This window comes from Accipiter gentilis, chromosome 1, assembly GCF_929443795.1.
Source record: "Accipiter gentilis chromosome 1, bAccGen1.1, whole genome shotgun sequence".
NCBI classification, from domain to species: domain Eukaryota; kingdom Metazoa; phylum Chordata; class Aves; order Accipitriformes; family Accipitridae; genus Astur; species Astur gentilis.
This window is the reverse complement of record NC_064880.1, coordinates 33,949,906-33,968,191: the sequence shown is the minus strand read 5'-3', so window position 1 is coordinate 33,968,191 and position 18,286 is coordinate 33,949,906. Positions and strand designations below refer to the sequence as shown.

General features: G+C 39.6%; 1 protein-coding gene across 1 annotated transcript in view; it reads right to left on the bottom strand.

The window, feature by feature from the left end:
* Nucleotides 1-17,863, bottom strand: part of LOC126045365 (sodium channel protein type 2 subunit alpha-like) — a 77,529-nt gene extending 59,666 nt beyond the window's left edge. Inside the window, 1 exon segment of the mRNA XM_049816396.1 lies at nucleotides 17,781-17,863. The gene's annotated coding sequence lies outside the window, so the exon portion shown is untranslated.
* Between the last annotated feature and the right edge of the window lie 423 nt (nucleotides 17,864-18,286).

The following is an 18,286-nucleotide window of genomic DNA, read 5'->3' as shown; positions in this document are numbered from 1 at the left end:
TAAAATTAAAACCAAAGGAAAAAAAAAAAAAAAACAAATACACAGCTAGTCTACCAGTCCTATGTCCAGCACTACGTTATAGGAGAAAGTCTCAGTTAAGTCTCCCAAAACTCAGGGCTGTGAATAAAGGCAATGGACTGAAAACACTCTAAGACTGAAACATTAATAAGTCAGAGGCTCTTCCCAAGAACTCTCTGAAAAAAGCTGAGCATCAGAAATCTCTAGGCATCAGTCAACCTTACAGTAAATTACCACCTTTAACAAACTCACACAAGAGAATGCCAGTGTTATACTGCAACCAAAGACAACCAGTCAATATCTGAAATATCTCCCCTTCATTGAGAGCTTTAATTCTGGGGAAGTGTATCTAAAAACAATGGCAATCAGATTATTTTAAACAGCTGAGACAAAAGGGACACGCATCTCTTCTTGCATACAGAAATTTCTATACATTTCTACAGGTAAGAATTTTCTGGTCTCATAGCAAAAAGCAGCAGTACCAGAAATAACAAATTTAATGATCTCTGCATCCAAACAATTATTATTACTCAAGAGGTTTACGACTTCCCACTTCAGGATATCGTTTCCCCTGAAACAGGTCACTTCTTTAAATTACCCATATTCTGCTTTACTTCAGAGAGACAAACACAAAATTTCTTGCTCCAGAAGTTGGAAATTCATGTCTATATAATGCAAGCAAGGAATTCATTATCTTTCTGAACAAATATATAATCTAGCTGAAATTTTAAATGACTTGAACTTCTAAATCAGTCTCCCCTGAAAGAGAAGAACCCAACATTAAGTAAATTGAGGAGGAGGAGTTAGGTCATACCGCACACTATGTCAGCAAACACGTTGCAGCAAATGAAAGGAGGTGAGCCTATCTTAACTATCTGCATTCACTTCTTAAACAAAAGGGCATTTCAAGTTAATCCATATGATACACTGGTCTAACCAAAGCCTGGCAAGACCATTACCTCAAACATAGTATGAGTTTTCAATAACCTATTTTGTTGGTTAACCTTTTTTTTCCTTGTTATACAGTGGTACTGCTAACAGCCACGTCCTTTTATGATCAAATACATTTTCTATTAATTATCAAAAATTTAGTGTGGTCCACAAAGCCAACTAAAACAATATGGCTTTTCTTGTGTTTTTTTTTTTTTTATAAAAGACACGTTCGTCACATTGTTAGTAATGTATTATCATCATACTGATATCTACAGATATCTACTGATATCTCCTGTGACAGTGGAAGACAATCTAAATTTACTGATTGGTCATTCTTACCAATCATTAGATAACACAATGTTACACAGGAGGAGCTGGAATAGTGGCAAAATGCCCCAGATAAATTACTCCCTTAAGGGTGTTACTTGAGAAAGAATTCTTGAAGGCATATGGCTGAGCCTCTGCGTTGGCACCTGGGGAAAACCCCACGTCCAACAGAACTGCTGTCAGTAATTACTAGGATACACCAAGAAGAACCTCTGTTTTTTTGAGGGCAACGCACTGGATTTTGTGAAATTTATCAGTTTTTAGGAAGGAGGATAATTCTTGGAATCAGTCATAGCTACAAAAGACACAAAACATTTACTAGAGGAATAACTTATACCAAGCTTTTGACAGAAAAATTAGACAAACTGAGCAAAATTTCAGATTCAGTTCTCTGTGTCATAAAAATAAGTAGATAATCCTCCCTTTAAAGATGCTTTCACTGCAAGTTAAAGGATTTAGGGCTGGGAGGAAAGAAAGAAATTGAGAGTTTCTTTTGCCTTTTCATAGCTAGGTGCTGGAATTTTCACAGTGAATCCATTGCTGGTCCATTAAAATATATCCTCCCAAAGTTCATTTACTGTCCAGAGAGACTGCCTCAGCAGCAAATCAGAACCGATCCACAATTTGTTCAGACCTCATAATCTAGTATTAATGAATTATTAATACAGTAATAAATAAATTACATGCACACATATTACAAAGTACATAAGCACTATGCACAGCAAAGAAACTGCACGCGTCCACGTACATGCGATTCTTTATTAGCTTGGCTGTTATAAGCACGGAATCAAAAAGTCATCTGTTGAGCCACGTACATCAGAATGTTCCATGTAAATTACTCAGACTTTGTATACATGATACTCAGACACTGCAGAAAAATCTCCAAGTGATTTATTCCAAATGATGCAGGTGTAGCACTTGCTATAAATTTTTTAGACTTTAGACTGTTACGTGGTTCAGTTTTGTTGTCATCATTCCGATAACTTTACTGTAAAATTGATTTTAAAAAAAATTATCTCGAATGCCTTACCTCTGTCAGATTAAAGACATCCCCCTAACTGACTGTAGCAACACCATCTTTACATCAATGAAACTTTCATTAATGCAGAAAGTATTACATGAATTATGACTGATTTCATAATTAAAAGAAAACATTGGATTTGGTTGTTCCACACAGGGAACATGTATGCCATGTCTGAAGTAGAAGATTTAGTTTATTTCAACTGCAGCTACAGAAAAAAAATATGACACTTTCCAATAACATTTTTGGTATTGTATTTATAATCAGTTATGTAAAATAAGATTACGGAAGTCAGATAGTCCAAACTGCAGCTCAGAATGAGGCTACAGTTACCTACCTTCTATCACCTACACTAAGAAATCAGTAGGTTCAAGCGGTCCATTCCAGGTTGCTTCCCCATGCCCCTCCACTGGGTCTCAGGATCCCCCAAGGTGCCCTAGTAAATCCTCCACCCACCATATTCCAACCTGCTCCTCGTGCAAGCCCAGGCTTCTTTTACCAGCTCTCTACTAGCCCTCGGCATCATCCACCCTTCCAGCTTTCTGGCTTGCATTCTACTAGGTGGAACTCTGGAATATTTGCTGCAGGTTTTTGCTGGTCTGTTACCAAATGGAAAACCGCCAAAATTCTGAAGCAAACTAAGTTTATTTGCTGTTATGGATAACATTGTTATGACATAATAAACATGATGGGGATTTTATCAGGTGTTTCTAATGATTATTTTAAAAATTAGTAATTTTGTTGCACTTTAGTTTTCCATGCAGTAAATAAGGACATCTGTAAAATGGTCAGAAAGCATAACTGAACCGACATATCATTCGAAAGATTTCAGAAAGCAAATGTGCTTCGTTAGTGCTTTGTTGTAAGCTTTATAGCCTGCAAACACCAATAGCGTCAGGTTTTCTCCCTCAAATGTTGGAAAAGAGTAAGATTTATTTTTTTTCTTTTTGCAAATAAGAGAATACAGGAGAGAAGGAGGGGGAGAAAAAAGCAACTCCTCCTCCCCTCCCCCCCGCCAAGTAGATATACAGAAGGTGAAAACTGGCTACAGAATGTAAAAGACAAAGCAAGGAGTACAGCCAGACCTCTTCCAGCTCCTCATTCTGGCCAGACAGGCTCCCTATACTTCATTTAATGGGCTCATTAGTGTAATCTGAGTCTACTTTTTATGCCTGTCTAATTTCCTAGTGAGGCTCAGCTGCTGTTCTGCAAATGGATGCAGGCTGGGGGTGACTGGTAAAACCTGGCTCGGGTTATAGCGATAGGGAAGCAAAATTCCCAAATCCATTCTATATCTTTGTGCAAACACTCTGAAAAAAAAGAAAATTGCATCAGCATACATCATCACAGAAATGTATGGCAGGATGTTCTTGAAAAGGTTCACCTGTCAGGTTCAAAAAGGATTTAGCACTGCCAGTGTATTATTGAATTTTTATACCTATCAGAAAAAAAACTATTTACTCATGACATCCATTAAAAAGCCACAGAAGCAGAATAAGCCTGTAAAATTGAGATGAGAGTTCAATACCAATTATTCTTTTCAGTTCAACAGCCTCAAATGCAGTGCTGTGTTGCTACAAGAGATTTTGAGGCTGTCAACCACATTGGCAAAGTTCACTGTCTGCTTCCCAACGAACACGAGAGCATGAGAAGGAGAGAGAAAATACTCTAGAATACCTGCCACCACGATGGGAAGTCACAGGAGATAAACACCAAAGCAGACATGCAAGAGAATCTTAATTCTCATGACAAAGCCTTGCTAACCACTTCCAGCTGAAAGTTCTGTCCACAGTAATGAGACATATTGGAGCAATAGTGATGCCACTGTTTATACTGCATCCAATCCACACATAGACAGCTTTACTTTCTAAATATTTGAATCTGCACTAAAACCAAAACAAAACCCCTAACAAATGCAGGTTTTAATGCCATTTTTTAATAAACAAGCAGCAAGAAAATACTAGCATACTCTAGTTTCATATTCAGTTCTTCACAGAGTAGTGCTCTAAGAATAGCTGCCTCCCCGTAAGTAAAGCCAGAACACAGGAGCTGGCTGGATGTTTATCAAAGATGCTGGTTTTCCCAATGTCCCACCTGGAGGTAACTCAAGTTATGGGAACAGAACAGCGACTGCCACCAAAACCTGCAGAATCTTGACAATGCAGGGTCTTAGAAAGGGCTGGAGTGAAAGAAGAGGTCCCTTACTTGGCAATCTCGGTTACCTTTTTCTTTCCCCTCACCCACTAAAGTAGCATGAAGCCTGTTTGTATAAACTGCACCCCTAAATACAACATGCATGAGTAGACGTATTTATTAAATAAGGAAATACAAGTATTATTGATTTCCTAAGCTTGTAAAGCAATTCATACAAAACCTGCCAAATAGTAAGAATAGTAGACAAACACAGAAGTGCTTGCTAATCTGTTAGTAAAAAGAACTTGTTTTGGCCATAGTGAAGATATTTAAAATCACATTTAAGCTTTAACATGACCAAGGCTTTGAAGTTTCTGGGATCTGAAAGGAACATTATCTGACATTTAGTCCTGGGTGATCTATTTAGATAGTTCATTCCAAGATAAAAATGATAGCTAGCTTTTCCTCCAGAAACTGCAACCTGGCCTCAGTTACAATTTAGTAATTAATCAATTATGTAATTTTTGAAACAGATAATGAAAGTGCTTCCATACTTGAGCAAGAAAACAGATATTCCCAGATGTATAGGAACATGAATTGACATACAAGAGGGAGGAATTTGCAACAGAACAAGTCTGGAAACTAATTACCAACTCTGAATTAGCAGGTCTATGAGCCAAATAACATTTTTAAAAGCCTAAAATATAAGACAAAATGGCATACATGGAATAACTACTTGTATATATTGTAACATTATTTTTTTAGTTTGAATTTAAATCAGTATTTTGAATCAAATCCTATTGAACACAGCCTTTGACTTTACTAAAATTTTATATCAAGCTGGAACTGTTGATTAAACTCGGATTTAGATTATTTCCTCCTCTTTCTACAGTATTTTACTATTATTGATGATATACATATTAAAAAAACCAAATCACAGTTACATTCAACTCCAGCCTTGCTGCCAAAAAGCAATATGATCTACAAACAAAAATATAGTAAATATAAGGGAATGAATCCTGTCATTTGCATATTCTGTCCTGACAATCCAATTAATACAGCACAGTAATATTAAAGATTCACTTACCTTTGCCTATATTTCTGTGAGTTCACAAAACCCACTACTTTTTGTCAATACAGACGCTAATGTAAGATTGTGCCTTCCCTTTGACACTGTAGCTATGAAATATCCACATGAATGCCCATCAAGCAAAGGTGCCAGGAGGGTATAGACAAATCAACATGTGTTAGAGTTTCAAAGAAACTTTTCTGGCTGAAGCAGAAAATATATATAGGAAATATATACATGCTAGCTAAACAGCAATGCAGGAACATGCAGAATATGGTCACAGATTACAAACAGTGCAACAGTTAGAGTGGACGTAATGGAATGAGAGGAAGCACTGATGGCCTTCTCCTCATGCCAAATTTATCACAAAAACAGGCACTCCCATCATCATTGTTTTTAACCCAAATATTAACCAAACTATTCCCACTATTATGCCAGTGGCTGAAGTAAAGATATAGGAAGCATTTCCTTTGGGTTTCCTACACTTTCTAGCAGTCAGACCTATTTCACTACAGAACTGCCTTCTATCACAAGACAAATGGAAAAGAGATTTTGAAAGAAACTTGGAAATCAGGTTGCTTGAATTTGAAGTGTTAGAAAATGCCATAGTGAGACTGGGATGATAATCACAAGTTTCTTTCACAATCAAAAAAGCCCTGCATTTGTTACACTCCATCTGTTTTGCTCAGTTTTGTTCAGGGATAGAATTCTTTTTGAAAGAAAATTTTTCCCTATGACCACTGAGTCTTTTCTGTAAACAATGTTAATTCTCTTAGTCGTTATCAGTCATTTTCAGACACTCATGTGATCATAAGCCAGAACAATTGAACTTAAAGGCAGCTTTGGCAGTAGTTTTCTCTGGGACTTGAATCCAAAAGTCTTTCTGTTTTCTGAAGTATTTGTCCTCCCTCATCCCTTCTTCTTCTTGGCTTTCTGTTTTACTTGGCTCTATATTGTGAGACAGGTCTGCTACCAGACAGTGCATACAGTTGGCAAAAATACAAGAAAGCTTTCTCAACTTGCACAAAACCATACAAAACCCACACCACCGGAGACTCTAAAGGACATCTGGAAACACACCACTCATGTTTTCATTTACTTTTCTTATGTACTCACTTTTGAAAAATTACTCCCGTTCTAGATTGTGTAAACAATGACCACGGGCAACAAAAAATTAACTGGATTAGATTAAGTTATTTTAAAACAAAACCCCAAAGTTAATGCTACCCTTGCACCTGGCAGGGGAAACGTTGAACAAATGAACAGATATGACAGTATCCTCTAAAAGAAAACAAAATCTGCTGAATGAAAAAGGAAGTGCAAATCTGAAGTAGTAATTTAATTTTGTAATTATTTTCTTTCCCCTCAAAATGTTTTGTGCTCCACATTTAGAGTTTCAAAATCAAGGTTGCACTGGCTGATATCGATTGCCAGCTGATACATGAATGAGAGGCAGCAGTAAAACACTACACCACATTGGATTGTTGAAAAATATTGAAAAATTTATCATTATTAATGAAGCATTACTATTGATAATATTAAAATCAAACCAGTGAAATACATTCTGCAACCAATTTACCTGATTCAGAGTCCCATCTAAAGGATGTCACTGCTACGTGCAATGAGAAACAACTTTCAGCAATTAAGTACAAAAGACTCTTGAAGATCGGCAAGAAAAGGATCATCTTCTATGAGCTATTTCATGATAATCTGTAGACCAAGATAAATGTAGTGTTCTGGTGCAATCCACTCTTCTGGTCATTGACAACATATAAGGAATTCAAAAGAAATTTATTTTTTTTCACCTCATACTAGTATCACAGATATCCGTATTTTCCCAAACATGCTCAAAAATTCAATGATTAAGACTAAGGAGACAAAGTTGATAGTTTTAGTGACCTAGCTTTTGATAAATTCTGAAGTATTCAAAATGTTTGCAATCATTGTATCAGCTGCCTGACTACATAAAAAAAAAAAAAAAAATCTGCCAAGTTCACACTGTATTATCAGGGTGTGCCACTTGGTAGAAGGAAAAAAAAAAGCCACAGAAACGTGTCTGCCAATGATACCTATGCAGAAGTCACAGAACCATCTACTGGCTTGGAATCACCAATTTCCCCTGCCTTGAACCTAGCAATTCACAACCCTTCTGAACAAGCCCACATGGGCACCTGGTGTGGTTCAACAAGTCAGGCTGGACAGGGCTTTGAGCCCCCTGATCCAGCGAAAGGTGTCCCTGCCTATGAGGACAGCCCCTCTGCTTGTCCCTGCCTGAAGGATTACCTGTCTGTGCTGGGGACGGGGACAATACCCTTTTGATCATTACGGGCCCCACCTCACACACATGAAAGCACTTCATAGAGTCCCACTTTTATTAAGACAGCATGGTCAGCACAGGAAATATCCAAATTGATTTCCCTGATAGTTATCAGTGTTTGTCCATCATCAAATCTAGAGCCATTAGTAATACTTCCAGACACAACACCTGTTAATCGTTTACTTTGGAGCACAAAGCACCAGACGAATATGGGCAACCTACAGGCAGATCTTTGAAAACAGCCCCTACAGCAACAGTAACTAATAGTCATAAGCATATGGGGGACAGACATTTCCCCAATTCTTCCAGCTCAGATTTGCAACTGAAAAAGAAGGCTGTATCAGAACGTGCCTTTAAAAACCTGATGATTTAGAGGAACATGAAACAATATTCCACATAAAGGATTACTGGTAAGATAACAGGTAGCTCATTCCATAATACCGGATCAAATTCATTCTTCATGCAATTTTGTTATTTTAAGGGAGGCTCTGGAATCACCCTAAGGCAAATATGCAATTGAATGAAAGGGTCTTGCTATAAAATCTGGAGTAAAGGTGGAGTAAAATAAGCAATTTGAGGGCTTTTTTTGCAACATTTGAAGGAATGAGAAGGGCTTGAGAGGCCGTATCTCCTCCCCAACCCCTACATCAAAGCTGAGAGAGCAGAGGGCAAACTGCATATTAACAAAAGCTCTTGGGTGGATTGCAACATGAAATTTAAAGGAAAATATTAGAAATTGTCATAATATGCTTCCTTCATGTGAAAATATTCTTAAAATTAAATACTTGTATTTTAAACAGCTTTTACAAACTCATTGTGAAGATTTCAAACATACACTTCAGAAGGCTCAGCAACATAGCACTTGCCATCATGCATCTTGACATCAAAGTATTGTATTATTGACTAAAGCTTCCTGTATTGACTACCACTGCTTAACTCATATGCACGTTTGTAACTTTTGTGCGCAGAAAAAAATAAATGGTGTTCAATTCAGAACGTGAAGTGCCAAAACTCAACCCCACATTTCTCTGCTGCCCCAGTGGACTGAAGACATCTTTTTAGGTGGCCATGGGGGGGGGGAACAAAACAAATCAAAACCACCCAATATAAAAATAAAAAAGTGTTATTTGGTATAGAGACTAACTATTGCTCCTTGATGTAGGCACACAGCTTTTCTTAATACATATGCAGTAGTAGTACATAGTTCCCTAGAAACAAGGGAGTCTTTGCCCCAAAACGCTACCTTGCTGCAGAAAGCATTGATTGTCTCGCACAACCGCAATATAATTAAAACAGAATTGCATGACATTCACAAAAACATTTATTAAAAAAATACTATATAAAGTGCAGCAGTTGGTTTAAAAAAGTAATTTCCTGGTTTTACTTACTTTACCACCATTTTCTTTTTCAGGCAAAAAGAAAGCAGCTGTTTCCGACCAGACCACCAGAGCCACTGTACTTTATCAGCACTGTGGAATGACACTCAGCTTCAAAATCTTCCATATTCCTTCCTTCCCAGTCATACAGTAGGAATAAATAATTTAATCAAGTATTCATAAGGGCAGAGGAATAGCCTATTAGTCTGTGCCTGCATTCCTTCTCCCGCACTTCTTGCATCTCTTCGAATTGCAGACTAGGTAGAAGTGTACGTCTTTTTATCTGTGCATTTTATAGCTTAGCCAAAAAACCAGCACTATGAGTTTAAGAAAATAAGAAACTTCTGAGTATCTTCAAATTCACGCACAGCTTTCTAAAACTAAAAGTGAGTACAGAACCAGTATAAACGAAATGTTACAATTTTTTTAAAAGAACTAGAAAATTCACACTGCATAAGAAATGAGAAGAATGGCACTAAAACAATACCACTTTTAGAAAATGTTACCAGAGACTTCTTCAGTCCCCAAAATTAAACACCCATCTCCTTCTAAAAGATTCCTATGAGCACACATCCCCATAATGCAAAACCATGAAAAAGGCAGTGGGTTTTGTGGCTAGCTCATTTGCTGGTAAACACATTTACATTTCTTAAATTACTTACAAAGTACCAAGCTACTGTCATTTGACACATTAGTCCAAAGACGGGAGGAACATTGTTCTCAACCTGACTGACCAGGGGCAGATTCTAAACAGCAAAACTTAAAGATCATCATTTATTATTTCCATCTGAGCTCAACTAAAATCCTTATGAACAACAAATACAAATGGAGTAGCAACTAGTGTCCTTGTCAGACACCCTTGTCCTGCTTCTAGAGTTTTAACGTAAATGTTTTAACAATGTAAAAGCTTGAGAAAAAGTAAAAGGTATCAGTACTGCTCTAAAACATACAATACACCTTTGTTTGGCCCTAGAAATGATGGCACTTGCTTAAAAGAATGGGAGTTGCTATTCTGAGGCTTATAAATGCTTGATGCTACTTGCCTTCTGGTTTATCTGCCTCTGTGATTCAGTTGCCACAGTCAACCATTTCTCTAAAGACCAAAAATAAACAGTCATCACTCCCCCAAGAACTAGAAATTTACTTACTTTTTTCTTACAGTGAAAGCTAATGGTACAGTATGAAGGCTGTAAAAAAAACCCCGCAAACCCACAAAAAAAAACCCAAACCACAAAACCCCCACACCCCCAAAACACAAACCCTAAAAAACACTTTACAGTATAAGAACTTGAGATTCATTTCTAGAATAGAGTGACTTTGGTTCAGTGCAGAACACCCTACTTCTACATCTATGTCCCTCAGCAAAATTATGAGATACTTTTTCAGCATATCCATGCAGTACTATTTAATTTTAAAGTAATTCCTATGGCTTGTTGTTTTAGAGTTGTCAAATCATTGTTTTAGATTAATAGAAACACTCTCTCACCCTCTGCATGCCTTTAAATTATTAGGTAATTGTTTGAATCTTGTGGGCCACTGGTCCATTTGGCCCTGTGTCCAACTCAAACCCACAAAAAGTAAGTAAAGCATTATGCAGCAGAAAGTGCATACAAGAATCTAGAAAAGCAGTATTTCTGAAAGGTTCTGGAGAATTTTTTGAATCCACAAAACAAAAAGGTGGAAAAGCACAAGGCTACGGTAATTTCTGTACTCTCTTTTCACAATAGATAAACCTTCTCAAAAAGCGAGTGTCTGAAGACTTTGTCGAGAATTAAACTTTCTACAGCAGAAAAAGAGAGACACTCTTAGTTTCGTAGTGCCTCACCAAAGTCCATTTCAAGCTTCTGGACTTCTCTAAATTATCATCTCAGATGTATTGGTGCACACGTTTCATGATAACAGTATGTGTCTTACCCCTAAATAGAAAACCGCTGTGATTATTTAGAAATAAAATAAATGCAGATACTTTTGCTCATAAGTGTAGATCATCTCAAATCCAATCTCTGTTTACTCAGTGCAGCAAAGCCTATGGAAGTCATGATTTTATTCCTTTTCATCATCCACAAAGTAGTACATCATCGCTACATGGAAGGAAAAAACTCTGCTTGAATTCAGTAAAAGGACAAATACGCAGCAAGATGAAAATAAAATATGCCTCGAGGGATCAAGAGACGGAAGAGGGGTGAAGGAAAGAAAGACAAAGTAAGTGATCATGGCTATCTGGTGCTCCAGACAAATGGACTCTTCTTTCATTCAATTTATTAAATCTAATTAACAAAATAAACTTTTTTATGCCACAGAAACTGCTACAAAGTATCATTAAATATCATCTCTGAAAATCATCAAGTATTAACCACAAGTATCTACACCGCGAAAGCTTTAAATCACGTCTTCTCTGTAATAGTCTTTGTCTTACAAAAAAGAACTGAAAATGGATACATCACTTGACTGACATACAACAGATTTAAAGAGCTTTAAGATTAAGCTTTAAGATTATAAAGGTAAATAAACATAACAATTCTCATTGGTTTTACTTATCTATATATTCTTTAAAAGTCCTCCAAGGTGTCACTCTAGTTCCGAAATATCGTTTTTCCTCCTAAAACTGAAGGTCATGTTATTAATGAAGTGAGTAACTTGAGCGTAAGTTGAGATCTCTTTTTGTAAAAAGAGCTGTATACTCTTTTTGACATGGGAAAATATGGTAAATCCTTCTTAAAAATACATGAGTTAGCCTGCAAACAGAAAAATAAGCTTCCAAGAATTAGGATCTGTTATTGAATCCAAATGTAAGTTAATTAACATATTTTTCTCTAATAAACATGGTATAAAATATAGAGCTCAAAATTATCTAACACAGTGGTCCACTATGTCATGCAGTTATGTCCTTTGAAATCTCATGCACAGGCTACAGAAGAAATACAGGTTGTGTTGATCAAGAATTTTGAATCTGACAGTGACAGGACTGACAGCACGCAGAGGTCAAGCAAGCTACTACCTTATATCCTCTAAGACAGACCGTGAGATCAACAGAAGTTCAACACAACCCATCACCACCACTGCTCTACACAAAAGCTGGAGTCCAAGTCCCAAGACAGATGCACTGTAACAGAAAAATAATTGTATTTTTACTGGGATAGGAGAGAAGAAAAAATAGACTACACCATGAAAATTGGTGTCTCCTACCCAATAAGCGGCTCTGTTCCTGGATGAGATCCCTCTGACTGTGCTGAACCTGAAGTCTCTATTTTAAATAAAGATCTTTCAGGTTTTGATGGATTGGTAAGAAAGGCAGTCACCTTCATGGCATCCTTAACAAGAGATGACTCCAAATATGAAGTGTCTTCATCCCCACTGCTCTTTCTATGGACATGTTACCTAAGCAGTGCCTCCACATATTATTTTCCTCAATAAGTATCACTTCACTGTGACTGTTTTTAGAGCCCCGCTCTCTCCTTCCTCTTGCCTCGGTTGGCCTGTATGTATTCAAAGACAACCAATACTAGAAGTACTCTACCCAGTAATTTCAGCTCCTGTATAGTGACCCCATCCTTCCCCTACCAACGATGTAGTTAGGAAAAAAAAATAAAAAATAAAAAATTAAAACACCCTGTGAACCAGATAAATAAATCCAGTAAAACTTCCAACAAATCAGAAGTTTTATCAACAAAACACTGCAAAGCCTTTATAAACACACTGTAGTTCCACAGTATATTGTAACTGCTTTCCTCTGCCTCTGACTGTACCAATTAACCTGGCTACATGTATTAAAAACTCTGAAGGTACTGCCTACCTTCAAATCGTTACATTTATTTCAATTCCTTCGAGGTTTTCTGCATGAATATAAACCTTGCTGTAAAAGAAGCGCTCCCAGATAGAATCAGGATGGACATACGAGAGCTGAGCAAGCACAAAACCACACCACTTGCTGGCCAACCACAATCCCAATGCTGAGGAACTGTGCAGCTCCCAGGCAGCAGGTACAAGAGAAGCCACTGATGGATTTAGGGCAAAGAAGGAGAAGTCCCTACTAGGAGGCAGACCTCCAAAACAAACATTTCCTCACTGACTGGCCAGCTGCTCAGAAGGCACACTTCTCACTTTATAAATTATTTGCATGCTAGTTGATCAAGCCAGATGGCCAAGAAGTATATACATATTAATTAAGCGTTTGGGTACTAGAAACAAAAAGCTCCTTCCCGGCTGCTATCCGATCAAATATCAACCATTTCCTCTACACGTGCAGCTAAACTGCCAGCACGATTGCTGCACAACTGTGTCTAAGCTGGGAGGGCAAACATCACAGTGCGTGGAGGCAGCAACATGAGAGTAAGTCAGAAGGGAAGGGTAGAGACACAAGGTGGCTATGGTAAGAAAGAAGAGGTGTGAAACAGTCAAGAACTACTAACAGAAGGAAGAGAAATGCAGCAAATGCAGTAGGAAGGGGAGGATGCAGCCTTTATACAATCTGTACTAGCCTATCCACTGATCTAGAAGTTATTTATACACAGTAAAAATATTTGGGCAGAACACTGCTCGGGGATGGTGTAAATATTCCAAAACATACCTTATACGTTCAGGAAACCTGGAGATCTATTAATGAACGCAGCAGGATTTCAAATTGCATACTTAAGGCGCAGAAGAACCCTCGTTAATGACTTTGTAGCAAGGTAAATCGGTATCTATAGAAGTATTGTAAAGTTATATGCACCTTAAAATGAGATCAAAGTGGGTTTCAAGATTGTGTTTGCTATTTGGTTAATTTTCCTCCATAATATCTTCTCGGTGTATTACTTACTCATTTTCATACCAGGCTAATCTGTACAGTAAATCATACTTGTCCAGACACAAAGCCAAACAGTGAGTCAAATGCAAAGGGCTTGCCTAGCTTTTTCCAGAAACTCAGGCAGCAAAACTTGGCGATCTCTCAGGAGTACCCACAAGACAGACCAAAACTAGAGACACCCCGCCTGCTGCTGCTGCTTTGGGTGGGTGCAGCATAAATGGCAGCAGATTTCTATACCCTGGCAAGTACGCTAGGCACGGCACCAGTCCCTATGGCACCCCAGCGCTGCCAGCCCGCGGACACAAGGAACAGCCGCTAGAGAATATGTGCTCCAGCCCGTCTGCAGATGCAGGTAACGCTGCAAGGGCACAAAGGGACTCCTTACGTCTCTTGGCTACTCTGGCCACTCTGTCTAAGATATGGCCATTTTAAACAAGCATTTTATGTCCAAAACTTCAGGATAACATTGGGTAATGATTCTGCAAATGCATCATCTGAGCAAGATACCATTTCAGGCTAGAAGAAAAATGAACTAGAGCTATACGTCAATAATCTTGTCAACAGAATAATAACCCAAGAAGACCAACTAAACGTGTAGATACAGGAGGGACTCCCATTTACTATCTGTCACAGACGTGCATATTCTCAAGGAGGCTTAACTGGAGCATTGTTTTTGTTTTCCCTTAACCTGCTGAACTCCAGGCAAGAAAACTGCATGGTGTGACTTTCAAAGAAAGAGTCCAATCTTGACAGAGAACTTGACAGAACTTCTATGGAAATAACTGTATTAAACTTAGCTGCTCACATATGAAAATATATTCAAATTTCCATTGTGGGTTTGTTTGGGGTTTTTTTTCCCCAGAATGCAACAACTGCATGCAAGATGGTTTAATTTTTCTTTTAAGTTTCTGCTTTGCTACTGAATTTCTACAGTGCATTTCTTCCAAGATTTTAAGAAAACTATTTATACTGAACTTACTACATTGCATGGAAAAATGCAGCCTGTACTTAGAAATGTGAGAAAGGGTTTAGCTCCTATCTGGAAATCAACTAGTTAACAGCGACAAAAACCTTAACAAGAGGAACAAGACAATTAATGGGAAATCTTCCCTGGTAACAGACCGATGTACTTTGGACACAAGTGCTTCAACCAGCACAACCATTCAACGTTGAGAAGATTCAATTCTCTCTAAGGAGCATGACATCTGTGATTATCATTGATAAACACGTCCTTGTCCTGGGTTGAGTTTACAATTCATTTAACAGGAGGAAAGAAGCTTTTCAAAGATTAAATTATACCAGTTTTCTCTCCATGTGTTCTGGATTTGTATGCACATATGCAGTCCCAAAGGACGTGCTGCAGAAGGCATCCAACTTAACGTCCCTATAAAAAAATTAAATGAGGACATATGTGCTTAAAGGATTGGATCCAGGAATAGTATGTTTCCTTGGAGTGGAATAAGGTGGAATGTCTTCTACATGCTATGACTGCTTATTAGTACTAAGTATGTATTAATAATAAATTAGATCTGTTTATATGAAGAAAACCAAAGTATTATTTATCTTTTCAGCATTACCTCAAAGCTTCATCTTTGCCTCAAACAAAAGAAATGAGTTTTAAAATAAAAAATTGAAGGCAAAAACTGTCCATATCAGTTTTGTACTGCTGATAATTAAACCTGACATTAGCAAAATCTATTTAAAAGCCTGGGAATTTGTTCACATCTCATACTATTTATCTGCACTTTGCATTTCTTTTAATGTGTGTAATTTTAAAATCAACAATCTGTTTCACTCATTTCGATTTCTCTCTGTTGAACTTCGACTGCAAACACTGAATGATGTTTTAAATATGTAAGGGGCAACGTTTGCTTTTGCGTCTCTTAGGAATAATATAAAAGTATTCATCAATGCCTAAGATTTACACAAATCTTGCACTTTCACCAAACCTCTGCTGATATAAACTTCAGCAAAACAAGTGGCCTTTAGAAGGCCACTTAAAGATATGTAAGAAAGAATTAAAAACCAAGAGCCTAGATGAAACTATCCTCTTGAATCCCTAACACAGACAGGTGACAGGGACGGAATGTGGGTGAAGAGGACATCAAACCCCTTGGACTGGCTGACGGCCAACCCGGCCCTTGGCAAATCTGGGAGCACCCTGCGCACACCTCTGACCGCCTGGGACCTGCGTGCGATGCACACGACGCAGCTCTGCCTTCCCACCCTGACACACCCTTTTCCATCAGGACCGGCCAAAGAGCTGCTGTGTTTCTCGCAGAGCGATCAGAGCCAACATATAGGATGGATTCTTCCTATTCGCCTGCAACAGCTGCATTTGGCAAACAACGACGAGGATGCAGCAACTGATCAGTTTCTAATAAAAAGTAGATTTTTCAGTCGACTTGGAAGCTAGATGTTTCACACACACACTATTAACACGAAAATGGCAGTGTCAGAGCTGCCTTTCATTCCATATGAAAATTCACACCTTATAGTGCTGTAGTGCTATGCGTCAAATGGTAAACATGTCATTACAGTAATTCATCTCACAAAATACTAAGGTTTGGGGGGCTTTTTGTTGCTAACTCCCACACATATATTTGCTAACAACCAAGTTCAACTGGGGAAAAAAAAAAATATCAGATTTTCCTTTCCACTGCTTAATTTTGCTTTTTGCATCCCACTCAAACTAGAGGTCTTTTTAATATATTCCAGAAACAATGAGACATCTGGTAACAAAGAAACATTATACAGATTGGAGTCCTCAAGTTAAATGGCAAAATCTGAATTTACATAATAGGGGGAAAGTGCACTGAAATTCATTTTCTTGATGGAAAACTTCCCACTACATGACTTTTAATAAATCAACCGTGTACTTTTGTATAAGGGTTGCTCCCATCATTCATTTTCCTACCAAGATTTTTTTCAGCCTGAAGCAATTACCACTTGTGGAAAGCACGATGAGCGCCTTTCTGAATTACTACTCTTTGTATAAAAGTCACAAGAAACCAATCTGGATAAACGAAACAACTTTGCTCTACCTGGAGTACAAGATGCGATGCAAGTTTAGAGTTGAGGTAACAAGGCGCATAAGAACGATTCATTTGTCGGGTTTCTAATTTCTACACAAGTACGCAGCAGATAAGGCTGCCCGAGACGAGAACGTTGTTCTCCCCAGCTTTCCCTGTTGCTCTCTCTCCCCTGCGTGCTTCTTTCATCTTCCTACAGATGTGGTCACCACTGCTTAGCAACCAAGGGGACGTGATGGCACAGAGGGAAAACCTCCATCTAGGGCTCACCCGGCCCCACCTCCACGGCTGCGAACTACCTTTCACGGCAAATGAAGAAGAGTACGTTTTCTTTGTTGCCTCAGAGATACCGAGTGGGACCTCAGACGCAGCTTGGTGTGAGCTGAGTTTTCTTTCCTTGCTGGGTGTACGGGGGAGAATTTACCAAGCTGTAGACTCGGAGAACCTGAGACCTGCCAGTAAAACAACTCCCCAAATTCTACTGCCGCTCAAAAAAAAAAAAAAAAAAAAAAGAAAAAGAAAAAAAAAAAAAAAAAAGGGGTGAGGGGGGAGAAAAAGCCAGATGCCAGGGTGGCGGGGAAGAGAAAAGCAACAGAAAGAAAGACAAGGGGATCAACCGAATACACTGCCTACTTTTGCTCAGCGCCCCAGCCCTCCCCTCCGGGGCGAGGCCAGGCGAGGAGGGGGGCAGAGGGACCCGCGAGCGGCAGCCGGGAGCAAAGCCGGGGCAACAGCCCGCAAGCGAGACGGAGGAAAGAAAATACTCACTTCTCCCATGCCACAGGTAGGTGTTGTCTCCGCGCTGCAGAGCGGCCGCTGCCTCCTCCGCCTCCTCCCGGCCGCCGGGGCCGTCTCCCCCGCGCCCCGCGCCCCGCCGCCGCCGCCTTCGCCGCCGCCGCCGCCGCCGCCGCCTCCCCGGAGCCCCGCCCGGCCCCGCAGCGCCCCCTGGCGGAAGGCCGCGGGCCGGGCGGGGCCGGAGGGCGCGGCCGGGCCGCGGCGCGGCGGCGGGGAGAGAGAGGGCGGGTGCCCGGGGGCGGGGGCCGCCCGGCCGGGAGCGCGGAGCCGAGGGAGCGCGCAGGGCTCTCCCCGCGGGAGGGGGCGGCGCCGCCGCGTAGAAGCTTGGGGAGCGGAGAGCGCCTTTCCTCCGGGCGGCCCTCCCGCTGCCGTTCGCTGCCCTCGCCAAGCCGAAGGGGGTCTTGGCAGCCGATCGCTTTCGGCGTTCTCGGGCCGCGCGGAACGCTAAAGGCGTGGCCGGTGGACGCCGCTCCTCGGTG